General features: G+C 39.5%; 1 protein-coding gene across 1 annotated transcript in view; it reads right to left on the bottom strand.

Annotated features, from left to right (window-relative positions):
* The window catches only part of FBXW7 (F-box and WD repeat domain containing 7), a 123,394-nt gene extending 104,138 nt beyond the window's left edge, over positions 1–19,256 (bottom strand). Inside the window, exon 1 of the mRNA XM_081332827.1 lies at positions 19,143–19,256. The gene's annotated coding sequence lies outside the window, so the exon portion shown is untranslated. The remainder of the gene's footprint in view (positions 1–19,142) is intronic.
* Between the last annotated feature and the right edge of the window lie 1,025 nt (positions 19,257–20,281).

Here is a 20,281-nt window from a genome sequence, read left to right as displayed (position 1 = left end):
TTGGAGGACTGATTTAGCAGTCAGTTTCCTTGAGACAATGTGCATAATTTGTCAGTTCTACTCTGACAAACAACAGACTGGGTTGTTTTTCAGATATAAGTAACATAGCAATAGCAATAGCACTTACAAGTTATATACCACTCCATACTGCTTTACACCACTCTCTAAGTGGTTTACAGAGTCAACCTATCACCCCCAACAATCTGGGTCCTCATTTTACCGACCCCAGAAGGATGGAAGGCTGAGTCAACCTTGAGCCAGTCAGGATTGAACTCTTGGCAGTCGGCAGAGTCAGACTTCAATAGTGCATTCTAACCACTCAAACCACTACACCATCACATCACATCAATATAGTTCCAGTGAGTCCTTTCTGGTCTTCCTTTGAGCCACAGCTTTATCAAAAGGTAGAATTACTAAGAAAATGGATTAAAGGCATTGGTAAAAGAAAATCAGTTCAAAATTGTCTGAAGCTTTCTGAGAATTCTGACTCTATTTAATTATATGTATATCTACATTTGAACTGCATTAATTTCTTACGGTTACAGGCCAATTCTATATAACAAATGTTAAAAAGAAAAGCATTAATGCAAATAATAAAATATTACAGGCGTTTATTGCATGATTTATTTATATACTACCTGTATTATTTTTACAAATAACTCTAAGGAGCAAATACATCCAACATACATATTCAATACACCTTCCTCCTGTTCTCCCCACAACAATCCTGTGAGATGCTTGGGCTGAAAAAGAATGACTGGCCCAAAGTCATCCACAGCTGGCTTTCATGGCTAAGGTAGCATTTGAACTCATAGTCTTCCACCTTGTAACCTTGTGCCTTAACCACTAAACCAAACTAGTGCACTCTCTCTCTCCTTCCCTCCCTCTCTCCTTCCCTCCCCCCCTCTCTCTCCTAAAAAGTCAGTATTTTGCAGCTATATGAAATGAGAGTCCTATGAATTTCAGGGGACAGTACATTCCAATGAGAGGGGGCTACTACTGGGCAGAGAATGTTTACTTTGGGGGCCATCTCTCCTTTAGCTCATGTGTGGAAGCCGAAACCAGAACATTTTCTCCTGAATCAAACAGGATGTTTAGATTAGATCTGATACACAGGAAACAGTCCCCTCGGTACCCTAAGTCAATGGATTCTTACCCTACTGTATGGAAGCTGCTAAGTTATGCACCAGTTGTAGTTTCCAAGTAGCTGTCAAGAACAGCCCCACACAAAGGACAATGTAGTGATCCAACTGAGAAATCATGAGGATATCAGTTATCACTGCTATGGGAATCAAGTACAGCAGCAACTGGCACACCAGTAAACACTGCAATCAAAAGCCACTGAGAAATCAGACCTGTGCCTATCTAACAGAATAGTATCTAACAGTAATACTACTAGGTTAACAGAGGGCCTCTTTAAGTGGGCAAGTGCCACCACCTACTTCGAAGGGGCAGATGTTAACCCCTTCCTTAAAGAAAGATATCCCCAACCCAACCACTCATCCACAGAAGCCCAACCCATTCACTTCCCATAGGAGCTGTATAGGGCATCAGGTAAAATGTTGCCTCAATTACTTCAACATGGTGTTAAGATCTTAAGAAATATGAATGATTATGTTTAGCAATCACATAGAAATTTAAAGGGAGATATTACAAACTGCTCTTTCAACGGAACTATTGGGATTATGCACTGCTTATCCAATCCTGTCATAGATTGAAAGCAAGAGTAATCAATGCAATTTCTATCCTATGCTGCTGTCTGAATACTAACTGGAAAGAATGTAGATTGTCCACCCTGCCACCTTCTCAAAAACCTTCCCAAAAACAAAAGGTTGGACACTACGCAAGAGTTGACCAGTAGAGTGAAATCTTTAGACAATTTCTTGAGAAGATGCATTAATAACTTTGTCAAACACATCAGCACTTTCCCCTCACAGCAAGTCATTCACTACAGCCCAAATTCAACCTATTGCCCTTAACTTCATATTCAAAATCCTCCGTCATGTCTCCACTCAACTCCCCCAGCATCCATCCAATCTTCCACCTCAATCTCCTCTTTCCCTATAATAACACAACCTGATTTTCTCTCTTTTTCTTTCTCCGTTCTAGCACTATTTTCTAATTTAATTCTTCAACCTGGATTCCTATACTTTCTTCTCTCTTATTTATATAATTCTAACTTCTAATACAGTATTTTAATCTGGTCTCTCCCATTCTCACCTTCAATATAGTCCTTCAATTTAATTGGCTGACTTCACTTCCCTAACTCCAATTCAACCCTCCAGCATAGCCCTTCTTTCGGATTTTCTCCACTGTTGACTCTTTCTTTCTTCCTACCCAAACTATTTTCACAGTGGGTGCCTGCATGCAATCTCCTAACTGGCTGCACTAAAGCTTTTCCCAATCTTTCCTAAGCTGCACCAAAACTGTTCACAATCTCTTAACAAAACATTTGTTTTTCTCTGAACAGCACTACACGTTTTAATGACAACCAATTTGACTTCCACCTTCAGCCCTTTAAGTCCATAGATCTCCAGATAGATGTACCCACAATGGCTCTGAAAAAGGTAATTTCCATTCTTGCTTTTCTGCTTCTGCTGCACAGAGTTCACATGGCACCATTTTTGGATCCTGCTCACTGTCTCTCCAACCAACACCCATTCTGTCTAATTCCACTATCAATCAAGTTAGCTCAGTCTCAGTTTACTTCTCTCCTTTCTCATTATCTATTCCAACCACACTACTTAACTATCATTCTGTAACATACTTCTTAAAGAAAATTCCTTATCTTTAATCTCCAAAATACCCATGTAACTACCTGATTGAAGACTTCCTTCCCTTCAGGATTAATTTAGTTGCCAATTAGATATTGTAGAATATCATTTACTAAAGAAATGCAGAAAAATAATATATCTCAGAGCTTTAATTTATCAAGGCCTATAATCCATATTTCTATTTTTTCAGTTATTCATATCTTTTCCCTCACAAAAAATGTTTGCACGTGAGCATCCTCAAAAGTGAAGGCACTTGCAAATAATTCATTGAGTTTCTGTGCAATATTATCTTTTGTTTCTTATAGTCCCTGTTTTCCCCTATAATATATTAAAATATTTTTAGCTGTTGTTCTTAAGTGAGGTAAGCCTCATTTACCATCCTTTCATTCAGTGACTGTTCAAAGAATTACAATGGCACTGAGTGAGGGATACTTATCGCAGCTTATTGTAACTGAGGGCACATACTAGTAGTATCCACATAGTGATGTGATTACAATCTGGGCATTTGGTGACTGGCTTGCAAATACATTGCAGCATTCCATGGTCACATGATCATTTGCACTCTTCACAGCCAGATTCTGGCAAGCAAAGTAAATGGAGAAGCCAGCAGGTTACAGACTCACCTAATGATGGCAACTGCCAGAACTGCTATCTTAAGTTGATGTAATCACGTTATGCCTTACAACTTAGAACTGGATTTCCCAGTCTCAATTACCATCGGCAAGCAAGGACCACTTGAATCATTTGCCCTATCAAAATTAACTTTTTTATATTCTTTATTACCAATGTGCATTTCTTTTGCTCAAGTTTATATTCTTGCTTTTAGTTCTATACTTAAAAGAAAATATTCTTTTCTCTGACAATTTTTCTTACTCTGTTCATTAATCATATTTCATTGGATTTGGTTTTTATTCTTTACCTGAAATGTACATTGTAAGAAAATTTCTATTGTTATAGTTTGAGTATTTTTCAACCATTATAAAAAGATTTTGTTGTTTTTTTTTATTGAAAAGTTTTAAAATACATTTTATCTTTAACAATCCCCCCCTCTCCCTCCCTTACCTATCCCTCCCTACCCCTCCCCCCCTTTCCACCCTCCCCCCCCCCCCGACTTCCCAGAGCTAAGTACAGGGTATAAAAACAAAGAACAATCATGAGCATCCATATGCTACCAACAATAAATTCTTAAATCTATCACTCTCTAGCTCATATAAGATAACTACAAGCAATACTAATATTTCATATAGAAAAAAAAAGAAAATAGAAAGGAAGACTTATTCAAATGCTAAATGAAACTTTTTAGTCCCATATTTGTTCTGGATATATTCAATCCATTTTTTCCACTCCATAATATAACATTCTTGCGAATGATCTTTCAAATAAGCCGAAATCTTTGCCATTTCTGCCAGGTCAGAAACCTTTAAAGTCCATTCTTCTATAGTCGGCAGTTCCTCCTTCTTCCAATATTGACCTATTAAAAGTCTTGTGCTGTAATTAAATTCAACATCAACTTGGTGTCCACAACAGTAGCATCTGCAATTATACCCAACAAAAAGAATTGCGGACAAAACTTTATCCTTTGCTTGAAGATCTTCTGCATGTTCCACCAAATTTTTATCCAAAAAGCCTTGACCTTTTTACAGGTCCACCATATATGAAAATATGTTGCATCTTCGCCACCACACCTCCAGCATTTTGGCTGATAATTCGGATACATACTTGCAAGCTTTTTAGGATCTAAATGCCATCTATAAAACATTTTATAAAAGTTCTCTCTTAGATTTTGAGCTTGTGTAAATTTTACGTTCCTCACCCAGATCTTTTCCCACGTGTCCATTGTAATAACTTCTTGGATATTCTGGGCCCATTTTATCATACAATCTTTAACAAGTTCTGTTTCTGAGTCAATTTCTATCAATGCAAGATATATCCGTTTGATATGTGCTGGACCCTGATTTCTAATTTGCTTTATCAAATTTTCATCAGTCATTGCAAAACCAGTTTTCTGATCTTCTTTCCACCTGGCCCGTAACTGAGTATATTGAAACCAGGTTTGAACAATCTTCTCATCTCGCAAGAGGTTATACGATTTTAAACACCATACACTTCTTTCCAAGCTTAAAATCTCCTTATACGTAGTCACATCATGTTTGAAACCAACATTTATGTTTTCTATTGCGTGTTTTGCAATTGCCCACAATGGCATCTTACAGTCTAACTTATGTCTATACTTCTTCCAAACTCTCAACAATGCCTGTCTTAAAATATGCACTTTAAACACATTATCTACCTTCTTATCATACAACAAATATGCATGCCAGCCAAATAACAAGTCGTGGCCCTCAAGATTTAATAATCTCTCTTGTGTCAAATTAATCCAATCACTTATTCCTGCTAACGCAGCAGCTTCATAGTATAATTTAAGATTGGGCATTTTAAGACCACCTCTTTCACGAGTATCCTGCATAATCTTAAGTTTAACTCGTGGCCTTTTCCCTGCCCAAACAAATTTACTGATACCCCATTGCCATTCTTCCAAATTAGAATCTTTCTTAAGAACCGGTATCATTTGAAATAAGAATAAAAATTTAGGCAGGACATTCATTTTCACTGCTGCGATTCTTCCCAACAAAGACAATTGCAATTTTTCCCAACTCTCCATTTCTTTTTGAATTTTTCCCCATAATTTTTCATAGTTATTTTTATATAACTTTGTATTAGAGGGTGACAAAAACACCCCCAAATATTTGACCCTTTTAGCAATCTCACCCCTTCATGGATTACTGTCTTGTCGTGGCGAAGGGGCTTGCGTAATTCAATGAAGCTATGAGCTATGCCGTGCAGGGCCACCCAAGACGGACAGGTCATAGCAGAGAGTTCTGACAAAACGTGATCCACTGGAGAAGGAAATGGCAAACCACTCCAGTATCTTTGCCATGAAAACCCTATGGACAGTACCAAAAGGCAAAACGATATGACGCTGGAAGATGAGCCCCTCAGGTTGGAAGGTGTCCAATATGCTACTGGGGAAGAGCAGAGGGCTAGTACTAGTAGCGCCAGAAAGAATGAGCGAACTAAAATGGACAGGAATGGGTGAATTTAATTCAGATGACCATCAGGTATACTACTGTGGGCAAGAATCCTTCAGAAGAAATGGAGTAGCCTTCATAGTCAATAAAAGAGTAGGAAAAGCAATACTGGGATACAATCCTCAAAATGACAGAATGATCTCAGTTCGAATCCAAGGCAAACCATTCAATATCACAGTAGTCCAGGTCTATGCCCCAACCACCAGTGCTGAAGAGGATGAAATTGACCAGTTCTATGAAGCACTACAGTGTTGTGACTCAGGGCCAGCCTGTGGTTTCGGCAGCCGGCTCAGATGTGTCGGATGACTCAGATGAGGGGGAGGAGGACCGTGTGGGAGACGAACCGGTTGATGATGGCGTGGAGGCTTGGCAGAGTTCCCAGCCGGGGCCCTCTTCTCAGCTGCGTGAGCCCGATAGTGCGGAAGATGATGACCCACAGCTGGCCCTGTTCAAGGACGCCCGACGCAGGAGGCAGTCGAGCAGGAACAAACAAAGAAAGAATGTGGGACTCCTCGGGAGGAGGCACAGGGAGACCACGCCCTGAGCTCTCTATAAAAGGAGTGTTTGGGGAGGGGCTGGTTGCTGAAAGCAACTTTTCCGCTTGAGAAGACAAGCTCTAGTGTTTTTGTTAACTGCGTAATAAATCTTGGCGGATGCCTTTTAGCCTTGGACGCTCTCCAGTCTCTTCTTTCTAAATAGGGGTTTGCCTTTACAAGGCCAGAAGAGGGCTGGTTCAGAACATACAGCACCTTATAGAACTAACACCAAAAAATGATGTTCTTATCATCATGGGGGATTGGAATGCTAAAGTAGGAAGCCAAAAGATAACTGGAATAACAGGCAAGTTTGGCCTTGGAGTGCAAAATGAAGCAGGGCACAGGCTGATAGAATTCTGTCAAGAGAATACAATGGTCATAGCAAACACTCTTTTCCAACAACCCAAGAGACGGCTCTACACATGGACATCACCAGATGGTCAACACAGAAATCAGATTGACTATATGCTCTGCAGCCAAAGATGGAGAAGCTCTATACAGTCAGTAAAAACAAGACCAGGAGCTGACTGTGGCTCAGACCATGAGCTTCTCCTTGCAAAGTTTAGGCTTAAACTGAAGAAAGTAGGGAAAAGCACTAGGCCACTCAGGTATGAATTAAATCATATCCCTGTTGAATATACAGTAGAGGTGACAAATAGATTTAAGGAATTAGATCTGATAGACAGAGTGCCTGAAGAACTATGGACAGAGGTTCGCGACATTGTACAACAGGTAGCAACCAAAACCATCCCAAAGAAAAAGAAATGCAAGAAAGCAAAATGGCTGTCTGAGGAAGCTTTGCAAATAGCTGAGGAAAGGAGGGAAGCGAAAGGCAAGGGAGAAAAAGAAAGATACACCCAATTGAATGCAGAATTCCAGAGAATAGCTAGAAGAGATAAGAATGCCTTCTTAAATGAACAGTGCAAAGAAATAGAAGAAAATAATAGAATAGGGAGGACCAGAGATCTTTTCAAGAAAATTGGAGAAATGAAGGGAACGTTTAATGCAAAAATGGGCATGATAAAGGACCAAAATGGCAGGGACCTAACAGAGGCAGAAGAGATTAAGAAGAGGTGGCAAAATTACACAGAAGAACTATACAAGAATGAGCTTAACGTCCCTGATAATCACAATGAGGTGGTCACTGACCTCGAGCCAGACATCCTAGAATGTGAAGTGAAGTGGGCCTTAGAAAAGCTGAGCAACAACAAAGCTAGTGGAAGTGACAGTATTCCAGTTGAGCTATTCAAAATCTTAAAAGACAATGCAGTAAAAGTGCTACACTCAATTTGCCAGCAAATTTGGAAAACTCAACAATGGCCACAGGATTGGAAAAGATCAGTTTACATTCCAATTCCAAAGAAAGGCAGTGCCAAAGAATGTTCAAACTATCGCACCATTGCACTCATTTCTCATGCTAGTAAAGTCATGCTTAAAATCCTACAAGCTAGACTTCAGCAGTATGTGGATCGAGAACTACCAGAAGTGCAGGCAGGATTTCAAAGAGGCAGAGGAACTAGAGATCAAATTGCCAACATACGCTGGATCATGGAGAAAGCTAGGGAGTTCCAGAAAAACATCTACTTCTGCTTCATTGACTATGCTAAAGCCTTTGATTGTGTGGATCATAACAAACTGTGGCAAGTTCTTAAAGAGATGGGAGTACCAGACCATCTTATTTGTCTCTTGAGAAACCTATATGCGGGTCAAGAAGCAACAGTGAGAACTGGACACGGAACCACTGATTGGTTCAAAATTGGGAAAGGAGTCCGGCAAGGCTGTATACTGTCGCCCTGCCTATTTAACTTATATGCAGAGCACATCATGAGAAAGGCAGGGCTAGATGAATCAAAAGTTGGAATTAAGATTGCCGGAAGAAATATCAACAACCTAAGATACGCAGATGATACCACTCTAATGGCAGAAAGTGAAGAAGAACTAAAGAGCCTCTTGTTGCAGGTGAAGAAGGAGAGTGCAAAACTTGGGTTGAAACTTAACATTAAGAAAACCAAGATCATGGCATCTGGCCCTCTCAATTCCTGGCAAATAGATGGGGAAGAAATGGAGGTAGTGACAGATTTTATTTTCCTGGGCTCCAAGATCACTGCAGATGGGGACTGTAGCCAAGAAATTAAAAGACGCTTGCTCCTGGGGAGGAAAGCCATGGCAAATCTAGACAGCTCACTAAAAAGCAGAGACATCACCCTGTCAACAAAAGTGCGTATAGTCAAGGCTATGGTCTTCCCAGCTGCAACGTATGGCAGTGAAAGTTGGACCATAAGAAAGGCTGAGCGCCAAAGAATTGAGGCCTTTGAACTGTGGTGCTGGAGAAGACTCCTGCGAGTCCCTTGGACCGCAAGGCGATCAAACCGGTCAGTCCTAGAGGAGATCAATCCTGACTGCTCTTTAGAAGGCCAGATCCTGAAGCTAAAACTCAAGTACTTTGGCCACCTAATGAGAAGGAAGGACTCACTGGAGAAGAGCCTAATGCTGGGAAAGATCGAGGGCAATAGAAGAAGGGGACGACAGAGAATGAGGTGGCTGGATGGAGTCACTGAAGCACTAGGCGTGAGCTTAAATGGACTCCAGAAGATGGTAGAGGACAGGAAGGCCTGGAGGAATGTTGTCCATAGGGTCGCGATGGGTCGGACACGACTTCGCAGCTAACAACAACAAGCAATCTCAAATCCAGTTAATCCTTCTAAAAGAGCCTTTTGCAATACTGTCATATTTTTGGCCAGAATTTTAGTTTTTTGTGCATTAACTTTAAATCCAGAAACCCTCCCATATTGCATTATTATCTCCATCAGGTCCACAAAAGAGTTTTCTGGCTGGGTCACTGTAACAACCAGATCGTCTGCAAACGCCCTCAATCTATAATCCTGATCTCTAATTTGTATACCCTTAATTCTTTCCGAATTCCGTATTTTTACTAGTAATATCTCCAATGTTAACACAAATAGTAAAGGCGATAACGGACACCCTTGCCTTGTGCCCTTCTCAATATTACATGCTTCAGTCAAACTATTGTTAACTATTATTCGGGCAGTTTGTTTTTGATATAATGCCCTAATTGGTTGCAAAAATTTATCCCCAAAATTCATTTTATCTAAAACTTTCATCAAAACTTGCCAATTCAATTGATCAAAAGCTTTTTCAGCATCTAAAAAAATTAGCGCCGCAGGGATCTGGTTGTTCCTTTCCAAAAACTCTAACACATCAACTATATGCCTCACATTATTTTTCATTTGCCTACCACTAATAAACCCAGTTTGATCCCCATGAATCACCTGTTGCAGAACCCTCATCAATCTGTTAGCCAACACCTTAGCAAATATCTTATAATCTGTATTTAAAAGTGATATCGGTCTATAGAAAAAAGATTTTGTTTACTAGAATGTTTTATCACTGTTTTTTTTCACTTTGAGAAAGTCTACTTTCTAATGTTTAATTTTTTTGCTCTTTCTTACCTAGTACCTAAATCCAATCTAACATCATCTTAAAAATGGGCTTTTTATCAAAACAATTAAGGATAGTAGCACAACAGGCTGCAGAGCAAATTACAGTTAGCAGCTTTGCTAAAAGGAGATAAATGGCATCCTGCAGAAGGGAAAAAATGCAGTAAGCTAAAAAATGAGCAAAGTTCTATCTTTAACTGGTTCTAAATTTACTACCTCAAGTAATCCTGCCTAATGAAAAGGTTAAATAATTCTGGCTATTTCATATTATGATAGATAAATTTCTTTTGTAGCTTACTAAGAACCAATATTTGAAATATTCACACATGATTTTGAGTATTACATACAGGGCTTTTTTTCTCATAGAACGCTCAGAACGGTGTTCCAGCACCTTTTTTTGCAAAAAAAAAAAAAAAAGGCTCCCTCTATTGGCTTTAGGAGTAGGCAATCTTGGCTCTTTTTTATGACTCGTGGACTTCAACTCCCAGAAATCCTGAGCTGAGGGGAAAGAGAAAGGTTTTAAGCTGAGCCATGCTGGCTCAGTAATTCTGGGAGTTGAAGTCCTTGAGTCATAAAAGAGCCAAGGTTGCCTACCCTGCACTAGAGGAGGACATTAAAATTATTTACAAGGTTACTTCTTTAGGAACTAAACTTTTAGAATCTAAAACAGCTAATTCAAAAAAGCCAACAGGAAAGAACCTCACATTTCTCATCTGCTTCTGTCTTTAGATAACAAAATAATCTATTTCCTATGTTAACAGCTCTGCAATGAAATCAATAAAGATTTATTTATTTTATTTATTTATTTAATTCCATTTATATCTCGCCCTTCTCCGAAGACTCAGGGCGGCTTACAAGCTTAGCAGTAGCCTTCATTCTATGTATATGCCTGCTTATTAGGGCTTTCACACACACCCCAAGCGGCATTATTACAAAGTCAGCTTAATTGCCCCCAACAATCTGGGTCCTCATTTTACCTACCTCGGAAGGATGGAAGGCTGAGTCAACCTTGAGCCTGGTGGGATGCGAACCTGCACTAATTGCAGGCAGCTGGTGTTACTTAAGGAGGCATTAGCCCACTGCTCCACCAAGGCTCTTCTAACAGGAAAGAAATGAGAAACATTTTTCTCAATGTAATATGTCTAATTTAGCTGATGCTAGAAAAAAAAATTGTATCTTTTGTACACTCTTGAAAACTATTTTGAATCTATAAACATCTATTACAACTAAACCACTTTAAATTAAACAATTCTTAAGAATGAAATATTCTTAATTTGGACTTTACTTTTACTGTTTGGACTGTTGTGTGTTTTGAAAAATAGATTATTTAGAATCTAGTCATGTTGCACTTCAGTTCGAAAGCACGTAAAAATGCAAGTAGAAAAATAGGGACCACTCCGGTGGGAAGGTAACAGCGTTCCGTGCGCCTTTGGCGTCTAGTCATGCCGGCCACATGACCACGGAGATGTCCTCGGACAAACGCTGGCTCTTCGGCTTTGAAACGGAGATGAGCACCGGCCCCTAGAGTCGGAAACGACTAGCACGCATGTGCGGGGGAACCTTTACCTTTACTTTATACATAACAATATATGATTTTCCCATGGTGAGCTTAACGTCAATAACAACATTTATTAAAAAGGATAAAATAATTTCTGGTGGTATTATCTGTACATTAAAATTTTGTTTAGTCACAATCTTTCACTTTTCACATTCTGGACAAACAGTGGTCATGTATCCTAGCAAAAGATGTTACATATATGCAAAAGTGTAGTCAGTAGCATATGCCTTTTTAAAAATATCAAACATGCAAAGAAACAAAAATAAGTCCAAAATATCTGTATTACATCCCAACTTTGCAACCAATATTTCTCATTCATAACTATGGCACCCTAAGGATACCTGCATACATGCAAATGCTTCTCTGGGATCAGTAACGCAGCAGGGATTGCTTTTTCCTTCCAGTTACTGATTGCTGGGAAATACCAAACATGGCCTTGAGAATCCCAATGTTTGTTACAAATTTTTCTGGATGTGGTTGGAAAGAGGCTGTTTGGTGCCAGAGACCACTGCCACGAGGAACACAGCTCTGGGTCGGGGTTCGGAGCAGCTCTGGGTGGGGGCTCAGCACGGGTCGCGGTGTGGCAACTGCGGGGAGGGGAATCCCCACGGCGGCTGTGGGGAAGGGAATCCCCGCAGCATGTGGCTCCGAGCCGCAGGCACGGGGGTGCAAAGGACGGGCAGCAACGCCGTAGCAAGACACCGGCATCGCTCCCAGTGACAGCACCTCTGAGTTCCACCACCTTTTTTTAAGAAAAAAAGAACTGATTACATATATGTAAATTTCTCCAAGGTCATTACGATTACATTCTACCAGAAGATAACTGAAAACAGTTAGAAGGGAGTTGGTCCAAGTCCAAGCCTGTAAGAATTTGAAGACCCTATTAAAACATTTATGTGTAGTGATATATTTAAGACATTTAGCATTCAGAGGATAAAAATAAGACAAATGGCCTAACTGGTCTTTTCACAATTCCCAGAATTTCAAAAGCAGATGTTGGTTTAAGAATTACCAAAGAGTGAATGTATTTTTAAAAATAACATATATATCCCCTCTCAAACTTCTATTGTATTTTGTAGCACACAACAAATTCCACTGATACAAACACAAATGTCTTAAGACACTTAATTTTTAAACAAATATTTAGCTTATAAGATTTAAATTTAAATACATTTGAAAACTCTTATTTTACATGTCTGTCAATATATTGCATGTACATCCTACTTGGCGAAGTGTAGCAAAGATGTACTGATTTATAACTTAAGTCTCTAGAATAGAGATTCTAGAGGTATATGGAAGATTTCAATGGTGAGAGAAAAAAATGGTAATGAGCTTGAACTAACACAAGAAAAAAATAGATATATTCCATATTTACACAACTAAGGAGGAAGAATATACTACATGTGAGAAGAGGTAGTCTGATGGGGTGGAGTAGATTTGAAAAATACATACAAGGAACAAAGATATGTATTTCTAATGAATGCAAAAACTAACATGCATAAAGTATTATATGATATCATTAGACTGCTGTGAATACATATAAAAATGAGAATTCAGTAGTAGATGAGAACTAACTGTTCCATTTCATAAACAATAATAAATCAAAAGAGATTTGGGGGGTTTTGAAATTGAAGTTTTGGGGAAATTGTGAAACATTCTGTGTGATGTGACCCACGTTAAAAGATTATTCTGTTAGGTGATATAAATGGACTGAAAGAAATTTGATGAATGTACAAAAACAATTACCAGTCATTCAGAGACCCATAAATGAATAAGATGACTGATGATCATCAGCTTACAAAACAGTCTGTTTTCAAATATCTACTTTAAGAATAAGTCTATTCATGCATGGAAAAGCAATAAATTGGAAAACATGACTTTTGGTTATTTATAATAAAAGATTGAGAGAATTTGGGAAAGATACAAGAGTAATAAGATATTCTAAACGTTGATAGTGTCAAAATGAACAGAAGAAAAGAGAGAAAGGTGACAGAAATGAAAGCAGAATGACTGCAGGAAAAAAACAAATGAGTCCTATATTAAAATATTATTACTAGACATATTAATATCACAACAGAATGAATATGTATGATAGAAAATATACTGTGCATTGTATTTGAAATAAAGTAAAAAGCATGGTGTTACAAGTGCCACTAAAGTATGCTGGAAATATAAAAAAGAATGACTGATGAAGCAATGAAGTAAAAGTTTGTAGATGACAAAAAAATACACATCAGATAAAGCCTGCCACAAAAAACTAAGCATAAAAGATGCAATATGTATACAGAGAAAAAGATGGTTGTAAGAATGGAGTCAAAGAGAATGACTGAAATAAAAAAAGTTTTTGAAGTATATGAAAAAGGATAAGCAAGGAGTCTTCAACAGGGTGAATGAAATGAAAAATAAAACTAATGAAATGATTTCACTTGAAAAGAGGGACTGCTAGAAGCAAATATGGTTAGCAATTATATGAAAAGATGAAGTATATTCAAATTGAATTAGATTTAGCTATATTTCTGTTGCTTTTATGTGATATTATTTTCTTTTGCTTATTATTTCCTAAACATTTTTGCATTCTGCAGAATATCATTTGTTCCAAAAGGAAGAGAATAAAGGAGTCCCAGTGGTGCAGCAACTACAGTACTGCAGCATTATTAACCATATAATCTCAATCCATAAGGAAGTGAAGCAGGATGAACAAGAGGAACCATGTTCTCCCACTCAATGATAGACCGATAGATAGTGTGTTACAGCCTCACCTTCCCAGATAGGGTAACAAGAATGGTAATGAAGAAATGAGAACCTTTCTCCTTTCTTCCTCCTTGCTTTTATATGCACAGGCTATGTAATATAATAACAATTCAGAATAACTATAATCATATTGAAATTCTGCATAGGACGCTATTACTTGAACATAGAAACTACCTTGTAGTCAACAGCATACATTTTCCTCTGTACTGTATTGTTTTGGGCAAAAGCTAATAAAGAAATGCTAAACTAGTATGGTCATAGTTGTCAGTTTCATGGAACTCTAAATAAAATAAATTTCCGCAAATAAAATATAGTTTTCTTCCATACTTTCATGGGGATAAATCACATTAAACTGGGTGACCAAATATGTTTATTTTCAATCTTCTCAAAAGAAACTTGTTCTAGTCAAGTCACTAGTTCTACGTGTCTCTTTCAGTATGAAAAGCAGTTATATCAGAAAATAAATAATACTTGTAACAGTTGCCAGATTCTCAGAATTTAGAACGTTAAAAAATAGTAAAAATTATAAAAGCTTTAAAAATATTTTTGATTTAAAAATTGTATTTGCTTTTGCAAAAAAATATTTCATTAAGAAAGAAAACATTTCCAAACATAGCTCACATTTAAATATTTATGTATTAATAAATATCCTATTTTATCAAGCTATCTATAGAGATTGGGCCCTTTCATGGATTACTGCCTTGTCGTGGCGAAGAGGCTTGCATAACTCAATGAAACTATGAGCTATACCGTGCAGGGTCACCCAAGATGGACAGGTCATAGCAGAGAGTTCTGACAAAACGTGATCCACTGGAGAAGGAAATGGCAACCCACTCCAGTATCTTTGCCATGAAAACCCCATGGACAGTACCAAAAGGCAAAAAGATATGATGCTGGAAGATGAGCCCCTCAGGTTGGAAGGCGTCCAATATGCTACTGGGGAAGAGCAGAGGGCTAGTACTAGTAGCGCCAGAAAGAATGAAACGACTGGGCCAAAGCCGAAAGGACGCTCAGCTGTGGATGTGTCTGGTGGTGAAAGGAAAGTCCGATGCTGTGAAGATTTTTTCTCCATAGGAACCTGGAATGTAAGATCCATGAAACAAGGAAAGCTAGACGTGGTCAAACAAGAGATGACAAGACTGAACATCAACATCATAGGAATCAGTGAACTAAAATGGACAGGAATGGGTGAATTTAATTCAGATGACCATCAGGTATACTACTGTGGGCAAGAATCCCTCAGAAGAAATGGAGTAACCTTCATAGTCAATAAAAGAGTAGGAAAAGCAATACTGGTATACAATCCCCAAAATGACAGAATGATCTCAGTTTGAATCCAAGGCAAGCCATTCAATATCACAGTAATCCAAGTCTATGCCCCAACCACCGGTGCTGAAGAGGATGTAATTGACCGATTCTATGAAGCCCTACAGTACCTTATAGAACTAACACCCAAAAATGATGTCTTTATCATCATGGGGGATTGGATTGCTAAAGTAGGAAGCTAAAAGATAACTGGAATAACAGGCAAGTTTGGTCTTGGAGTACAAAATGAAGCAGGGCACAGGCTGACAAAATTTTGTCAAGAGAATACGATGGTCATAGCAAACACTCTTTTCCAACAACCCAAGAGATGGCTCTACACATGGACATCACCAGATGGTCAACACAGAAATCAGACTGACTATATGCTCTGCAGCCAAAGATGGAGAAGCTCTATGCAGTCAGTAAAAAAAAGACCAGGAGCTGACTGTGGCTCAGACCATGAGCTTCTCATTGCAAAATTTAGGCTTAAACTGAAGAAAGTAGGGAAAAGCACTAGGCCACTCAGGTATGAAGTAAATCATATCCCTGATGAATATACAGTAGAGGTGACAAATAGATTTAAGGAATTAGATCTGATAGACAAAGTGCCTGAAGAACTATGGACGGAGGTTCGCAACATTGTACAAGAGGTAGCAACTAAAACCATCCCAAAGAAAAAGAAATGCAAGAAAGCAAAATGGCTGTTTGAGGAAGCTTTGCAAATAGCTGAGGAAAGGAGGGAAGTGAAAGGCAAGGGAGAACAAGAAAGATATGCCCAATTGAATGCAGAATTCCAGAGAATAGCTAGAAGAGATAAGAATGCCTTCTTAAATGAACGGTGCAAAGAAATAGAAGAAAACAATAGAATAGGGAGGACCAGAGATCTCTTCAAGAAAATTGGAGAGATGAAGGGAACATTTCATGCAAAAATGGGCATAGTAAAGGACCAAAATGGCAGGGGCCTAACAGAGGCAGAAGAGATTAAGAAGAGGTGGCAAAATTACACAGAACTATACAAGAACGAGGTTAACGTCCCTGATAACCACGATGAGATGGTCACTGACCTCGAGCCAGACATCCTAGAATGTGAAGTGAAGTGGGCGTTAGCTATTCAAAGTCTTAAAAGACGATGCAGTAAAAGTGCTACACTCAATTTGCCAGCAAATTTGGAAAACTCAACAGTGGCCACAGGATTGGAAAAGATCAGTTTACATTCCAATTCCAAAGAAAGGCAGTGCTAAAGAATGTTCAAACTATCCCACCTTTGCACTCATTTCACATGCTAGTAAAGTTATGCTTAAAATCCTACAAGCTAGACTCCACCAGTATGTGGATCGAGAACTACCAGAAGTACAGGCAGGATTTCGAAGAGGCAGAGGAACTAGAGATCACATTGCCAACATACGCTGGATCATGGAAAAAGCTAGGGAGTTCCAGAAAAACATCTACTTCTGCTTCATTGACTATGCTAAAGCCTTTGATTGTGTGGATCACAACAAACTGTGGCAAGTTCTTAAAGAGATGAGAATACCAGATCATCTTATTTGTCTCTTGAGAAACCTATATGCGGGTCAAGAAGTAACAGTGAGAACTGGACACGGAACCACTGATTGGTTCAAAATTGGGAAAGGAGTCCGGCAAGGCTGTATACTGTCGCCCTGCCTATTTAACTTATATGCAGAGCACATCATGAGAAAGGCATGGCTAAATGAATCAAAAGTTAGAATTAAGATGGCTGGGAGAAATATCAACAACCTAAGATATACAGATGATACCACTCTAATGGCAGAAAGTGAAGAGGAACTAAAGAGCCTCTTGTTGTGGGTGAAGGAGGAGAGTGCAAAACTTGGGTTGAAACTTAACATTAAGAAAACCAAGATCATGGCATCCGGCCCTCTCAATTCCTGGCAAATAGATGGAGAAGAAATGGAGGCAGTGACAGATTATATTTTCCTGGGCTCCAAGATCACCACAGATGGGGATTGCAGCCAAGAAATTAAAAGACGCTTGCTCCTAAGCCATGGCAAATCTAGACAGCACACTAAAAAGCAGAGACATCACCCTGTCAACAAAAGTGCGTATAATCAAGGCTATGGTCTTCCCAGTTGCAATGTATGGCAGTGAAAGGTGGACCATAAGAAAGGCTGAGCACCAAAGAATTGAAGCCTTTGAACTAGGGTGCTGGAGAAAACTCCTACGAGTCCCTTGGACTGCAAGACGATCAAACCGGTCAGTCCTAGAGGAGATCAACGCTGACTGTTCTTTAGAAGGCCAGATCCTGAAGTTGAAACTCAAATACTTTGGCCACCTAATGAGAAGGAAAGACTCACTGGAGAAAAGCCTAATGCTGGGAAAGGTTGAGGGCCAGGGAAGAAGGGGACGACAGAGAATGAGGTGGCGGGATGGAGTCACTGAACCAGTAGGCGTGAGCTTAAATGGACTCCAGAAGATGGTAAAGGACAGGAAGGCCTGGAGGAACATTGTCCATGGGGTCGTGATGGGTCAGACACAACTTCGCAACTAAAAACAACATAGAGATCGAGACATTATTAATACCAAGGAAGTGTATTTCATAATGTTTCATTTATGCCGCAGAGGTGTTACATGCGCAATCTTTAGGATGCTGAAAATTGCTCATGTGGCTGCAATTTGTACTAGCTGAAGGTTCCAGATTCTCTTCAGCAGTAGCCTCATGTAGAACTCTCTGCAGGAGTCCAAATGAGAAATGTCCAGGATGTGATTGACTAGAAGTGGAGTAACTGGTGCACAACATGCTGCTGAGCAAATGACCTCCTAGCCATGCTGCCACCTGCTCCTTGAGCAGGAGCTAAGAGTTATAAGGGACCTCTTTATGCACTGGGCCTGTCTGGGATACTGCCATTCCATCCAAGACTAATGATGATAAATCTCCAGATGTAGTGAAATTCGTGTGCGCACACACACACACACACACACACACACACACACACACACCAACTCCATTTTACCAGAGTTTATCTGAAGCCTGTTGTTCCCCATCCAAACCCCATAAACATTAGGATACTACAAAAGAATGTCAAAAGAATGTCCACAGCATTATTTAGCTATGACAGAGATGTATACCTCATCCCATAGTTATTTATTTCGTTCAGGCATTTAATCTATATGTCAAAAAGGAGTAGAAAGAGCCCCGAGCCCTGCAACACCTTACAACAGTGGGCTCGATCTCTCTCTCTCTCTCGATACTGATTGGACCAGCCTTGGAGAAAGACAGTGAACAAGTATAAAACTGTACCTTCCACCCACCAACTCCCCAAGTCAATCTAAATGGATATCCTGGTCAATGGTATTGAAAAGCAATCAAGAAATAAAGAACAGCAAGGATGGATATACCATCTTCATCCCGCTCCTACCAGAGATTATCTAAAAGTACAACCAATGCTGTTTTGTCCCATATCTGGGCCTGAAACCTGACTTAAAGGGTCTGGATAATCCATTTCATCCCGGATTCTCTAGAGTTTGCAATGCCACTATCTTCTCAACCACTATCTCTGAAAAGAGATAGTGTTGGGAAGGTGGGAGTCTGGACAAAAATTGTCTAGAACAATAGGGTATAGTGATGGCTTGAGGGACAGTGTGCATCACCCCGTTTTACAGAAGCCAAAAACATCCTCTCCATCAGTCGGACTCACCCATGTCTCCTCCTGAGTGGACTTTGACTTTGTTCACTTCCTTGGACAAACAGAATCAAACTATTCCCAGATAATTGAGTACATTTGCTACCCCGGCATCTTCATAGGCTTGACATCCAAATGTGAATAAAATCAGGCAATTTTATCTGCCAGATGCACAGAAAATTCCTCTACGTGGTGCTCAAAGTAGATCTCTGGACCGCCCTTCCCCCAATTGGTCAGGATGATCCTGGGTATCTCATTTCTCTTTACTTCCAAGTTTCATTGCTTTTCGTCTAATATCACTTTCCTTTCTGCAGCTATTGACAAATCTTTCACCCAAACAATGCTCATCTGATTTCAGTTAAAACCAAAGAAAATGTATTACCCAAAATCAAGTTGCTGTTCAATGGAGCCATTCCCATTTATGCAGGAATATAAAATAAGATTTAAAAACTTGTAAAAAAAACCCTACTTCCTGAACATGAATTTCAGATATCCTGATTCTCATTCAGGCTACTTTATACAAACATTTACACAAATATTCCAATGAATGAGAAGGGTGAAGATGAAGAAGAAATTCCTCAACCATTTTCTCACAATAGGTTTGGCAGCTCTGTTTTAGAAAAGGGACAACCTAAGCCCGTGGTGGCAAACCTATAGCATGTGTGCCACAGGTAGCACGCAGAGCCCTCTCTGTGGGCATGTGCACCGTCACTCCAATCCTAGGCTTTCAGCTGGGCTTTATAAAACCTTTTCGCTTTAGGCCTCCACCGCCATGTGCAAGAAAAGAGAAAAAGGTTCAATCAATCAATTTCAACTTCTCATGGGGAAAAAAAAGATCTCGCAAAGTTGGAATTGATTGATTGAACCTTTTAGTCCCACCCAGTATGCCGTTACCACGGCAGCCACACCCACCCAATCGGCCACACCCAGCCAGCACCCGATGATACATAAGTGGGTTTTGGGTTGCAGTTTGGGCACTCGGTCTCTAAAAGGTTCGCCATCACTAACCTAAGCAGTTAGTTCTAAAATGTGTAGGGGTTTGGCTTGGGCAAACGAAAACGAGCACTGCTATGCTTCCTCCTCTCTAACTGTGTATTCCAAAGTTCAACTGAGTGCTCAGCTGAAACCTAGCCCATAAACAATCAACAGGATAC

This window comes from Vipera berus (genome assembly GCF_964194415.1).
Source record: "Vipera berus genome assembly, chromosome: 7".
NCBI classification, from domain to species: domain Eukaryota; kingdom Metazoa; phylum Chordata; class Lepidosauria; order Squamata; family Viperidae; genus Vipera; species Vipera berus.
This window is presented reverse-complemented; position numbering and strand designations above follow the sequence as displayed.